The following is a 14,199-nucleotide window of genomic DNA, read 5'->3' as shown; positions in this document are numbered from 1 at the left end:
TGTGTTACTTGGTGTCAGTGTGTGTCTGTGTTACTTGGTGTAAGTGTGTGTCTTTGTTACTTGGTGTCCGTGTGTGTCTGTGTTATTGGGTGTCAGTGCATGTCTTTGTTACTTGGTGCCATTGTCTATCTGTGTTACTTGGTGTAAGTGTGTGTCGTTGTTACTTGGTGTAATTGTATGTCTTTGTTACTTGGTGTAAGTGTGTGTCTGTGTTACTTGGTGTAAGTGTGTGTCTGTGTTCCTGGGTATCAGTGTATGTCTTTGTTACTTGGTGTCATTGTATGTCTGTGTTACTTTGTGTAAGTGTGTGTCTGTGTTACTGGGTATCCGTGTAAGTCTTTGTTACTTAGTGTCAGTGTATGTCTGTGTTACATGGTGTAAGTGTGTGTCTTTGTTACTTGGTGTCCGTGTGTGTCTGTGTTACTGGGTGTCAGTGTGTGTCTGTGTTACTTGGTGTAAGTGCGTGTCTTTGTTACTTGGTGTCCGTGTGTGTCTGTGTTACTGGGTGTCAGTGTATGTCTTTGTTACTTGGTGTAAGTGTGTGTCTGTGTTACTTGGTGTAAGTGTGTGTCTGTGTATCAGTGTATGTCTTTGTGACTTGGTGTCAGTGTATGTCTTTGTTACTGGGTGTCAGTGTGTGTCTTTGTGACATGGTGTCAGTGTATGTCTGTGTTACTGGGGGTCAGTGTGTGTCTGTGTTACTTGGTGTAAGTTTGTGTCTGTGTTCCTGGGTATCTTTGTATGTCTTTGTTACTTGGTGTCATTCTTTGTCTGTGTTACATGGTGTAAGTTTGTGCATGTGTTACTGGGTATCAGTGTATGTCTTTGTTACTTGGTGTCAGTGTATATCTGCGTTACTTGGTGTAAGTGTATGTCTGTGTTACTGGGTGTCAGTGTGTGTCTGTGTTACTTGGTGTCAGTGTGTGTCTTTGTTACTTGGTGTCCGTGTGTGTCTGTGTTACAGGGTGTCAGTGCATGCCTTTGTTACTTGGTGCCATTGTATATCTGTGTTACTTGGTGTAAGTGTGTGTCTTTGTTACTTGGTGTAATTGTATGTCTTTGTTACTTGGTGTCAGTGTATGTCTGTGTTACTTGGTGTAAGTGTATGTCTTTGTTACTTGGTGTAAGTGTGTGTCTGTGTTACTTGGTGTAAGTGTGTGTCTGTGTTCCTGGGTATCAGTGTATGTCTTTGCTACTTGGTGTGAGTGTGTGTCTGTGATACTTGTTGTAAGTGTGTGTCTGTGTTACTTGGTGTAAGTGTGTGTCTGTGTTCCTGGGTATCAGTGTATGTCTTTGTTTCTTGTTGTCAGTGTATGTCTGTGTTACTTTTTGTAAGTGTGTGTCTGTGTTCCTGGGTATCAGTGTATGTCTTTGTTACTTGGTGTAAGTGTGTGTCTGTGTTACTTGGTGGAAGTGTGTGTCTGTGTTCCTGGGTATCATTCTATGTCTTTGTTACTTGGTGTCAGTGTATGTCTGTGTTACTTGGTGTAAGTGTGTGTCTGTGTAACTGGGTATCAGTGTATGTCTTTGTTACTTGGTGTCAGTGTATGTCTGTGTTACTTGGTGTAACTGTGTGTCTTTGTTACTTGGTGTCCGTGTGTGTACAAAGAACAAAGAACAAAGATAATTACAGCACAGGAACAGGCCCTTCGGCCCTCCAAGCCTGCGCCGATCCAGATCCTCTCTCTAAACATTTCGCCTATTTTCTAAGGTTCTGTATCTCTTTTCTTCCTGCCCATTCATGTATCTGTCTAGATACATCTTAAAAGACTCCATCGTGCCCGCATCTAACACCTCCGCTGGCAATGCGTTCCAGGTGCCCACCACCCTCTGCGTAAAGAACTTTGCACGCATATCCCCCCTAAACTTTTCCCCTTTCACTTTGAACTCGTGTCCTCTAGTAATTGAAACCCCCACTCTGGGAAAAAGCCTCTTGCTATCCACCCTGTCTATACCTCTCATGATTTTGTACACCTCAATCAGGTCCCCCCTCAACCTCCGTCTTTCTAATGAAAATAATCCTAATCTACTCAACCTCTCTTCATAGCTAGCGCCCTCCATACCAGGCAACATCCTGGTGAACCTCCTCTGCACCCTCTCCAAAGCATCCATATCCTTTTGATAATGTGGCGACCAGAACTGTACGCAGTATTCCAAATGTGGCCGAACCAAAGTCCTATACAACTGTAACATGACCTGCCAACTCTTGTACTCAATGCCCCGTCCGATGAAGGAAAGCATGCCGTGTGCCTTCTTGACCACTCTATTTACCTGCGTTGCCACCTTCAGGGAACAGTGGACCTGAACACCCAAATCTCTCTGGACATCAATTTTCCCCAGGACTTTTCCATTTACTGTATAGTTCACTCTTGCATTGGATCTTCCAAAATGCATCACCTCGCATTTGCCCTGATTGAACTCCATCTGCCATTTCTCTGCCCAACTCTCCAATCTATCTATATTCTGCTGTATTCTCTGACAGTCCCCTTCACTATCTGCTACTCCACCAATCTTAGTGTCGTCTGCAAATTTGCTAATCAGTCCACCTATACTTTTCTCCAAATCATTAATGTATATCACAAACAACAGTGGTCCCAGCACGGATCCCTGTGGAACACCACTGGTCACACGTCTCCATTTTGAGAAACTCCCTTCTACTGCTACTCTCTGTCTCCTGTTGCCCAGCCAGTTCTTTATCCATCTAGCTAGTGTCTGTGTTACTGGGTGTCAGTGCATGGCTTTGTTACTTGGTGCCATTGTATATCTGTGATACTTGGTGTAAGTGTGTGACTTTGTTACTTGGTGTAAGTGTGTGTCTGTGTTACTTGGAGTAAGTGTGTGTCTGTGTTCCTGGGTATCAGTGTATGTCTTTGTTACTTGGTGTCAGTGTATGTCTGTGTTACTTGGTGTAAGTGTATGTCTTTGTCAATGGGTATCAGTGTATGTCTTTGTTACTTGGTGTCAGTGTATGTCTGTGTTACATGGTGTAAGTGTGTGTCTGTGTTACTGGGTGTCAGTGTGTGTCTGTGTTACTTGGTGTAAGTGTGTGTCTTTGTTACTTGGTGTCTGTGTGTGTCTGTGTTACTGGGTGTCATTGTATGTCTTTGTTACTGTGTGTCAATGTATGTCTTTGTTACTTGGTGTAAGTGTGTGTCTGTGTTACTGGGTATCAGCATCTTTCTTTGTTACTTGATGTAAGTGTGTGTCTGTGTTACTTGGTGTAAGTGTGTGTCTTTGTTACTTGGTGTCCGTGTGTGTCTGTGTTACTGGGTGTCAGTGCATGTCTTTGCTACTTGGTGCCAGGGTATATCTGTGTTACTTGGTGTAAGTGTGTGTCTTTGCTACTTGGTGTAATTGTATCTCTTTGTTACTTGGTGTCAGTGCATGTCTGTGTTACTTGGTGTAAGTGTGTGTCTGTGTTACTTGGTGTAAGTGTGTGTCTGTGTTACTGGGTACCAGTGTATCTCTTTGTTACTTGGTGTCAGTGTATGTCTGTGTAACTTGGTGTAAGTGTGTGTCTGTGTTACATGGGTATCAGTTTATGTCTTTGTTACTTGGTGTCAGTGTATGTCTGTGTTACTTGGCGTAATTGTCAGTCTGTGTTACTGGGTGTCAGTGTGTGTCTGTGTTACTTGGTGCAAGTGTGTGTCTTTGTTACTTGGTGTCCGTGTGTGTCTGCGTTACTGGGTGTCAGTGTATGTCTTTGTGACTTTGTGTCAGTGTATGTCTTTGTTACTTGATGTAAGTGTGTGTCTGTGTTACTGGGTATCAGTGTCTGTCTTTGTTACTTTGTGTAAGTGTGTGTCTGTGTTACTGGGTATCAGTGTATGTCTTTGTTACTTGGTGTCAGTGTATGTCTGTGTTACTTGGTGTAAATGTGTGTCTGTGTTACTGGATATCAGTGTATGTCTTTGTGACTTGGTGTCAGTGCATGTCTTTGTTACTGGGTGTCAGTGTGTGTCTTTGTGACTCGTTGTCAGTGTATGTCTTTGTTACTTGGTGTCAGTGTATGTCAAAATACTTGGTGTAAGTGTATGTCTTTGTTACTTGGTGTAGTTGTCTGTCCTTGTTACTTGGTGTAATTGTATGTCTTTGTTACTTGGTGTCAGTGTATGTCTTTGTTACTTGGTGTAAGTGTGTGTCTGTGTTACTTGGTGTAAGTGTGTGTCTGTGTTCCTGGGTATCAGTGTATGTCTTTGTTACTTGGTGTAAGTGTGTTTCTGTGTTACTTGGTGTAAGTGTGTGTCTGTGTTACTTGGTGCAAGTGTGTGTCTGTGTTCCTGGGTATCAGTGTATGTCTTTGTTTCTTGGTGTCAGTGTATGTCTGTGTTACTTTGCGTAAGTGTGTGTCTGTGTTACTGGGTAGCAGTGTATGTCTTTGTTACTTGGTGTCAGTGTATTCCTGTGTTACATGGTGTAAGTGTGTGTCTCTGTTACTGGGTGTCAGTGTGTCTGTGTTACTTGGTGTAAGTGTGTGTCTTTGTTACTTGGTGTCCGTGTGTGTCTGTGTAACTGGGTGTCAGTGTATGTCTTTGTTACTGGGTGTCAGTGTATGTCTTTGTTACTTGGTGTAAGTGTTTGTCTGTGTTACTGGGTATCAGTGTCTGTCTTTGTTACTTGGTGTAAGTTTGTGTCTGTGTTACTTGGTGTAAGTGTGTGTCTGTGTATCAGTGTATGTCTTTGTGACTTGGTGTCAGTGTATGTCTTTGTTACTGGGTGTCAGTGTGTGTATTTGTGACATGGTGTCAGTGTATGTCTGTGTTACTGGGGGTCAGTGTGTGTCTGTGTTACTTGGTGTAAGTGTGTGTCTTTGTTACTTGGTGTCCGTGTGTGTCTGTGTTAATGCGTGTCAGTGTATGTCTTTGTTACTTTGTGTCATAGTATGTCTTTGTTACTTGGTTGAAGTGTGTGTCTTTGTTACTTGGTGTCCGTTTGTATCTGTGTTACTTGGTGCCATTGTATGTCTGTGTTACTTGGTGTAAGTGTGTGTCTTTGTTACTTGGTGTAATTGTATGTCTTTGTTACTTGGTGTCAGTGTATGTCTGTGTTACTTGGTGTAAGTGTATGTCTTTGTTACTTGGTGTAAGTGTGTGTCTGTGTTACTTGGTGTAAGTGTGTGTCTGTGTTCCTGGGTATCAGTGTATGTCTTTGTTACTTGGTGTAAGTGTGTGTCTGTGTTACTTGGTGTAAGTGTGTGTCTGTGTTCCTGGGTATCATTCTATGTCTTTGTGACTTGGTGTCAGTGTATGTCTGTGTTACTTGGTGTAAGTGTGTGTCTGTGTAACTGGGTATCAGTGTATGTCTTTGTTACTTGGTGAGAGTGTATGTCTGTGTTACTGGGTGTCAGTGCATGTCTTTGTTACTTGGTGCCATTGTATATCTGTGATACTTGGTGTAAGTGTGTGACTTTGTTACTTGGTGTAAGTGTGTGTCTGTGTTACTTGCTGTAAGTGTGTGTCTGTGTTCCTGGGTATCAGTGTATGTCTTTGTTACTTGGTGTCAGTGTATGTCTGTGTTACTTGGTGTAAATGTGTATGTTTGTTACTGGGTATCAGTGTGTGTCTGTGTTACTTGGTGTAAGTGTGTGTCTTTGTTACTTGGTGTCCGTGTGTGTCTGTGTTACTGGGTGTCATTGTATGTCTTTGTTACTGTGTGTCAATGTATGTCTTTGTTACTTGGTGTAAGTGTGTGTCTGTGTTACTGGGTATCAGCATCTTTCTTTGTTACTTGATGTAAGTGTGTGTCTGTGTTACTTGGTGTAAGTGTGTGTCTTTGTTACTTGGTGTCCGTGTGTGTCTGTGTTACTGGGTGTCAGTGCATGTCTTTGCTACTTGGTGCCAGGGTATATCTGTGTTACTTGGTGTAAGTGTGTGTCTTTGCTACTTGGTGTAATTGTATCTCTTTGTTACTTTGTGTAAGTGTGTGTCTGTGTTACTGGGTATCAGTGTATGTCTTTGTTACTTGGTGTCAGTGTATGTCTGTGTTACTTGGTGTAAATGTGTGTCTGTGTTACTGGATATCAGTGTATGTCTTTGTGACTTGGTGTCAGTGCATGTCTTTGTTACTGGGTGTCAGTGTGTGTCTTTGTGACTCGTTGTCAGTGTATGTCTTTGTTACTTGGTGTCAGTGTATGTCAAAATACTTGGTGTAAGTGTATGTCTTTGTTACTTGGTGTAGTTGTCTGTCCTTGTTACTTGGTGTAATTGTATGTCTTTGTTACTTGGTGTCAGTGTATGTCTTTGTTACTTGGTGTAAGTGTGTGTCTGTGTTACTTGGTGTAGGTGTGTGTCTGTGTTCCTGGGTATCAGTGTATGTCTTTGTTACTTGGTGTAAGTGTGTTTCTGTGTTACTTGGTGTAAGTGTGTGTCTGTGTTACTTGGTGCAAGTGTGTGTCTGTGTTCCTGGGTATCAGTGTATGTCTTTGTTTCTTGGTGTCAGTGTATGTCTGTGTTACTTTGCGTAAGTGTGTGTCTGTGTTACTGGGTATCAGTGTATGTCTTTGTTACTTGGTGTCAGTGTATTCCTGTGTTACATGGTGTAAGTGTGTGTCTCTGTTACTGGGTGTCAGTGTGTCTGTGTTACTTGGTGTAAGTGTGTGTCTTTGTTACTTGGTGTCCGTGTGTGTCTGTGTAACTGGGTGTCAGTGTATGTCTTTGTTACTGGGTGTCAGTGTATGTCTTTGTTACTTGGTGTAAGTGTTTGTCTGTGTTACTGGGTATCAGTGTCTGTCTTTGTTACTTGGTGTAAGTTTGTGTCTGTGTTACTTGGTGTAAGTGTGTGTCTGTGTATCAGTGTATGTCTTTGTGACTTGGTGTCAGTGTATGTCTTTGTTACTGGGTGTCAGTGTGTGTATTTGTGACATGGTGTCAGTGTATGTCTGTGTTACTGGGGGTCAGTGTGTGTCTGTGTTACTTGGTGTAAGTGTGTGTCTTTGTTACTTGGTGTCCGTGTGTGTCTGTGTTAATGCGTGTCAGTGTATGTCTTTGTTACTTTGTGTCATAGTATGTCTTTGTTACTTGGTTGAAGTGTGTGTCTTTGTTACTTGGTGTCCGTTTGTATCTGTGTTACTTGGTGCCATTGTATGTCTGTGTTACTTGGTGTAAGTGTGTGTCTTTGTTACTTGGTGTAATTGTATGTCTTTGTTACTTGGTGTCAGTGTATGTCTGTGTTACTTGGTGTAAGTGTATGTCTTTGTTACTTGGTGTAAGTGTGTGTCTGTGTTACTTGGTGTAAGTGTGTGTCTGTGTTCCTGGGTATCAGTGTATGTCTTTGTTACTTGGTGTAAGTGTGTGTCTGTGTTACTTGGTGTAAGTGTGTGTCTGTGTTCCTGGGTATCATTCTATGTCTTTGTGACTTGGTGTCAGTGTATGTCTGTGTTACTTGGTGTAAGTGTGTGTCTGTGTAACTGGGTATCAGTGTATGTCTTTGTTACTTGGTGAGAGTGTATGTCTGTGTTACTGGGTGTCAGTGCATGTCTTTGTTACTTGGTGCCATTGTATATCTGTGATACTTGGTGTAAGTGTGTGACTTTGTTACTTCGTGTAAGTGTGTGTCTGTGTTACTTGCTGTAAGTGTGTGTCTGTGTTCCTGGGTATCAGTGTATGTCTTTGTTACTTGGTGTCAGTGTATGTCTGTGTTACTTGGTGTAAATGTGTATGTTTGTTACTGGGTATCAGTGTATGTCTTTGTTACTTGGTGTCAGTGTATGTCTGTGTTACATGGTGTAAGTGTGTGTCTGTGTTACTGGGTGTCAGTGTGTGTCTGTGTTACTTGGTGTAAGTGTGTGTCTTTGTTACTTGGTGTCCGTGTGTGTCTGTGTTACTGGGTGTCATTGTATGTCTTTGTTACTGTGTGTCAATGTATGTCTTTGTTACTTGGTGTAAGTGTGTGTCTGTGTTACTGGGTATCAGCATCTTTCTTTGTTACTTGATGTAAGTGTGTGTCTGTGTTACTTGGTGTAAGTGTGTGTCTTTGTTACTTGGTGTCCGTGTGTGTCTGTGTTACTGGGTGTCAGTGCATGTCTTTGCTACTTGGTGCCAGGGTATATCTGTGTTACTTGGTGTAAGTGTGTGTCTTTGCTACTTGGTGTAATTGTATCTCTTTGTTACTTGGTGTCAGTGCATGTCTGTGTTACTTGGTGTAAGTGTATGTCTTTGTTACTTGGTGTAAGTGTGTGTCTGTGTTACTTGGTGTAAGTGTGTGTCTGTGTTACTGGGTATCAGTGTATCTCTTTGTTACTTGGTGTCAGTGTATGTCTGTGTAACTTGGTGTAAGTGTGTGTCTGTGTTACATGGGTATCAGTTTATGTCTTTGTTACTTGGTGTCAGTGTATGTCTGTGTTACTTGGCGTAATTGTCAGTCTTTGTTACTTGGTGTAAGTGTGTGTCTGTGTTACTTGGTGTAAGTGTGTGTCTGTGTTCCTGGGTATCAGTGTATGTCTTTGTTACTTGGTTTCAGTGTATGTCTGTGTTACTTGGTGTAAATGTGTGTCTGTGTTACTGGGTATCAGAGTATGTCTTTGTTGCTTGGTGTCAGTGAACGTCTGTGTTACTTGTTGTAAGTGTGTGTCTGTGTTACTGGGTGTCAGTGTGTTTCTGTGTTACTTGGTGTAAGTGTGTGTCTTTGTTACTTGGCGTCCATGTGTGTCTGTGTTACTTGGTGTCAGTGTATGTCTTTGTTACTTGGTGTAAGTGTGTGTCTGTGTTACTGGGTATCAGTGTCTGTCTTTGTTACTTGATGTAAGTGTGTGTCTGTGTTACTTGGTGTAAGTGTGTGTCTTTGTTACTTGGTGTCCGTGTGTGTCTGCGTTACTGGGTGTCAGTGCATCTCTTTGTTACTTGGTGCCAGTGTATATCTGTGTTACTTGGTGTAATTGTATGTCTTTGTTACTTGTTGTCAGTGTATGTCTTTGTTACTTGGTGTAAGTGTGTGTCTGTGTTAATAGGGGTAAGTGTGTGTCTGTGTTCCTGGGTGTCAGTGTATGTCTTTGTTACTTGGTGTCAGTGTATGTCTGTGTTACTTGGTGTAAGTGTGTGTCTGTGTTACTTGGTATCAGTGTATGTCTTTGTGACGGGGTGTCAGTGTATGTCTGTGTTACTTGGTGCTAGTGTGTGTCTGTGTTACTGGGTTTCAGTGTGTGTCTGTGTTACTTGGTGTAAGTGTGTGTCTTTGTTACTTGCTGTCCGTGTGTGTCTGTGTTACTGGGTGTTAGTGTATGTCTTTGTTACTGGGTGTCAGTGTATCTCTTTGTTACTTGGTGTCAGTGTGTGTCTGTGTTACTGGGTATCAGTATCTGTCTTTGTTACTTGGTGTAAGTGTGTGTCTGTGTTACTTGGTGTAAGGGTGTGTCTTTGTTACTTGGTGTCCGTGTGTGTCTGTGTTACTGGGTGTCAGTGCATGTCTTTGTTACTTGGTGCCAGTGTATCTCTTTGTTACTTGGTGTCAGTGTGTGTCTGTGTTACTGGGTATCAGTATCTGTCTTTGTTACTTGGTGTAAGTGTGTGTCTGTGTTACTTGGCGTAAGTGTGTGTCTTTGTTACTTGGTGTAATTGTATGTCTTTGTTGCTTGGTGTCAGTGTATGTCTGTGTTACTTGGTGTAAGTGTATGTCTTTGTTATTTGGTGTAAGTGTGTGTCTGTGTTACTTGGTGTAAGTGTGTGTCTGTGTTCCTGGGTATCAGTGTATGTCTTTGTTACTCGGTGTCAGGGTATGTCTGTGTTACTTGGTGTAAGTGTGTGTCTGTGTTACTGGGTGTCAGTGTGTGTCTGTGCTACTTGGTGTAAGTGTGTGTCTTTGTTACTTTGTGTCCGTGTGTGTCTGTGTTACTGGGTGTCAGTGCATCTCTTTGTTACCTGGTGCCAGTGTATATCTGTGTTACTGGGTGTCAGTGTATGTCTTTGTTACTGGGTATCAGTGTATGTCTTTGTTACTTGATGTAAGTTTGTTTCTGTGTTACTGGGTATCAGTGTCTGTCTTTGTTACTTGGAGTAAGTGTGTGTCTGTGTTACTGGGTATCGGTGTATGTCTTTGTCACTTGGTGTCAGTGTATGTCTGTGTTACTTGGTGTAAGTGTGTCTCTGTTACTGGGTATCAGTGTATGTCTTTGTTACTTGGTGTAAGTGTGAGTCTGTGTTACTGGGTATCAGTGTATGTCTTTGTTACATGGTGTCAGTTTATGTCAAAATAATTGGTGTAAGTGCATGTCTTTGTTACTTGGTGTAATAGTCTGTCTTTGTTACTTGGCGTAAGTGTATGTCTTTGTTACTTGGTGTCAGTGTATGTCATTGTTACTTGGTGTGAGTGCATGTCTGTGTTACTTGGTGGAAGTGCATGTCTTTGTTACTTGGTGTCAGTGTGTGTCTGTGTTACTGGTTATCAGTGTATGTCATTGCAACTGGCTTTCAGTGTGTGTCTGTGTTAATGGGTATCAGTGTATGTCTTTGTGGCTTGGTATCAGTGTCTGTCTTTGTTACTGGGTGTTAGAGTGTTTCTGTGTTACTGGGTATCAGTGTATGTCTTTGTGACTTGGTATCAGTGTATGTCTTTGTTACTGGGTGTCAGTGTGTGTCTGTGTTCCTGGGTATCAGTGTATGTCTTTGTTACTGGGTGTCAGTGTGTGTCTTTGTGACTTGGTGTCAGTGTATGTCTTTGTTACTTGGTGTCAGTGTATGTCATTGTTACTTGGTGTGAGTGCATGTCTGTGTTACTTGGTGTAAGTGTGTGTCTTTGTTACTTGGTGTAAGTGTATGTCTTTGTTACTTGATGTCAGTGTATGTCTTTGTTACTGGGTGTCAGTGTGTTTCTGTGTTACTGGGTGGCAGTGTATGTCTTTGTGACTTGGTATCAGTGTATGTCTTTGTAACTGGGTGTCAGTGTACGTCTGTGTTCCTGTGTATCATTGTATGTCTTTGTTACTGGGTGTCAGTGTGAGTCTTTGTGGCTTGGTGTCAGTGTATGTCTTTGTTACTTGGTGTAAGTGTGTGTCTGTGATACTGGGTATCAGTGTATGTCTTTGTTACTTGGTGTCAGTGTATGTCTGTGTTACTTGGTGTAAGTGTGTGTCTGTATATCAGTGTAAGTCTTTGTGACTTGGTGTCAGTGTATGTCTTTGTTACTGGGTGTCAGTGTGTGTCTTTGTGACTTGGTGTCAGTGTATGTCTGCGTTACTGGGGGTCAGTGTGTGTCTGTGTCACTGGGGGTCAGTGTGTGTTTCTAACTGGGTGTCTGTGTTACTGGGTATCAGTGTATGTCTTTGTTACTTGGTGTCAGTGTATGACTGTGTTACCTGGTGTAAGAGTACGTCATTGTTACTTGGTGTAAGTGTGTGTCTGTGTTACTTGGTGTAAGTCTGTGTCTGTGTTCCTGGGTATCATTGTATGTCATTGTTACTGGGTGTCAGTGCATGTCTTTGTTACTTGGTGCCAGTGTATATCTGTGCTACTTGGTGTAAGTGTATGTCTTTGTTACTTGGTGTAAATGTATGTCTTTGTTACTTGGTGTCAGTGTATGTCTGTGTTACTTGGTGTAAGTGTATGTCTTTGTTACTTGGTGTAAGTGTGTGTCTGTGTTACTTGGTGTCCGTGTGTGTCTTTGTTACTTGGTGTCAGTGCATGTCTTTGTTACTTGCTGTCAGTGTGCGTCTGTGTTACTGGGTATCAGTGTATGTCTTTGTATCTTGGTATCAGTGTCTGTCTTTATGACTGGGTGTCAGTGTGTTTCTCTGTGACTGGGTATCAGTGTATGTCTTTGTGACTTGGTATCAGTGTATGTCGTTGTTACTGGGTATCAGTGTGTGTCTGTGTTCCTGGGTATCAGTGCATGTCTTTGTGACTGGGTGTCAGTGTATGTCTTTGTTACTTGATGTAAGTGTGTGTCTGTGATACTGGGAATCAGTGTATGTCTTTGTTACTTGGTGTCAGTGTATGTCTGTGTTACTTGGTGGAAGTGCGTGTCTGTGAATCAGTGTATGTCTTTGTGACTTGGTGTCAGTGTATGTCTGTGTTACTGGGGGTCAGTGTGTGTCTGTGTTGCTGGGGGTCAGTGGGTGTTTCTAACTGGGTGTCAGTGTGTGTCTGTGTTACTGGGTATCAGTGTATGTCTTTGTTACTTGGTGTCAGTGTATGTCTGTGTTACTTGGTGTAAGTGTATGTCTTTTTTACTTGGTGTAAGTGTGTGTCTGTGTTACTTGGTGTAAGTGTGTGTCTGTGTTCCTGGGTATCATTGTATGTCTTTTTTACTTCGTGTCAGTGTCTGTCTGTGTTACTTGGTGTAAGTGTGTGTCTGTGTTACTGGGTATCAGTGTATGTCTTTGTTACTTGGTGTCAGTGTATGTCTGTGTTACTTGGTATAAGTGTGTGTCTGTGTTACTTGGTGTCAGTGTGTGTCTGTGTTACTTGGTGTAAGTGTGTGTCTTTGTTACTTGGTGTCCGTGTGTGTCTGTGTTATTGGGTGTCAGTGCATGTCTTTGTTACTTGGTGCCATTGTCTATCTGTGTTACTTGGTGTAAGTGTGTGTCGTTGTTACTTGGTGTAATTGTATGTCTTTGTTACTTGGTGTAAGTGTGTGTCTGTGTTACTTGGTGTAAGTGTGTGTCTGTGTTCCTGGGTATCAGTGTATGTCTTTGTTACTTGGTGTCATTGTATGTCTGTGTTACTTTGTGTAAGTGTGTGTCTGTGTTACTGGGTATCCGTGTAAGTCTTTGTTACTTAGTGTCAGTGTATGTCTGTGTTACATGGTGTAAGTGTGTGTCTTTGTTACTTGGTGTCCGTGTGTGTCTGTGTTACTGGGTGTCAGTGTGTGTCTGTGTTACTTGGTGTAAGTGCGTGTCTTTGTTACTTGGTGTCCGTGTGTGTCTGTGTTACTGGGTGTCAGTGTATGTCTTTGTTACTTGGTGTAAGTGTGTGTCTGTGTTACTTGGTGTAAGTGTGTGTCTGTGTATCAGTGTATGTCTTTGTGACTTGGTGTCAGTGTATGTCTTTGTTACTGGGTGTCAGTGTGTGTCTTTGTGACATGGTGTCAGTGTATGTCTGTGTTACTGGGGGTCAGTGTGTGTCTGTGTTACTTGGTGTAAGTTTGTGTCTGTGTTCCTGGGTATCTTTGTATGTCTTTGTTACTTGGTGTCATTCTTTGTCTGTGTTACATGGTGTAAGTTTGTGCATGTGTTACTGGGTATCAGTGTATGTCTTTGTTACTTGGTGTCAGTGTATATCTGCGTTACTTGGTGTAAGTGTATGTCTGTGTTACTGGGTGTCAGTGTGTGTCTGTGTTACTTGGTGTCAGTGTGTGTCTTTGTTACTTGGTGTCCGTGTGTGTCTGTGTTACAGGGTGTCAGTGCATGCCTTTGTTACTTGGTGCCATTGTATATCTGTGTTACTTGGTGTAAGTGTGTGTCTTTGTTACTTGGTGTAATTGTATGTCTTTGTTACTTGGTGTCAGTGTATGTCTGTGTTACTTGGTGTAAGTGTATGTCTTTGTTACTTGGTGTAAGTGTGTGTCTGTGTTACTTGGTGTAAGTGTGTGTCTGTGTTCCTGGGTATCAGTGTATGTCTTTGCTACTTGGTGTGAGTGTGTGTCTGTGATACTTGTTGTAAGTGTGTGTCTGTGTTACTTGGTGTAAGTGTGTGTCTGTGTTCCTGGGTATCAGTGTATGTCTTTGTTTCTTGTTGTCAGTGTATGTCTGTGTTACTTTTTGTAAGTGTGTGTCTGTGTTCCTGGGTATCAGTGTATGTCTTTGTTACTTGGTGTAAGTGTGTGTCTGTGTTACTTGGTGGAAGTGTGTGTCTGTGTTCCTGGGTATCATTCTATGTCTTTGTTACTTGGTGTCAGTGTATGTCTGTGTTACTTGGTGTAAGTGTGTGTCTGTGTAACTGGGTATCAGTGTATGTCTTTGTTACTTGGTGTCAGTGTATGTCTGTGTTACTTGGTGTAACTGTGTGTCTTTGTTACTTGGTGTCCGTGTGTGTACAAAGAACAAAGAACAAAGATAATTACAGCACAGGAACAGGCCCTTCGGCCCTCCAAGCCTGCGCCGATCCAGATCCTCTCTCTAAACATTTCGCCTATTTTCTAAGGTTCTGTATCTCTTTTCTTCCTGCCCATTCATGTATCTGTCTAGATACATCTTAAAAGACTCCATCGTGCCCGCATCTAACACCTCCGCTGGCAATGCGTTCCAGGTGCCCACCACCCTCTGCGTAAAGA

The sequence above is a fragment of the Heterodontus francisci genome, unplaced genomic scaffold (assembly GCF_036365525.1).
Source record: "Heterodontus francisci isolate sHetFra1 unplaced genomic scaffold, sHetFra1.hap1 HAP1_SCAFFOLD_97, whole genome shotgun sequence".
Lineage (NCBI taxonomy): Eukaryota > Metazoa > Chordata > Chondrichthyes > Heterodontiformes > Heterodontidae > Heterodontus > Heterodontus francisci.
The sequence above is the reverse complement of the archived record's forward strand: the minus strand, read 5'-3'. Positions refer to the sequence as shown.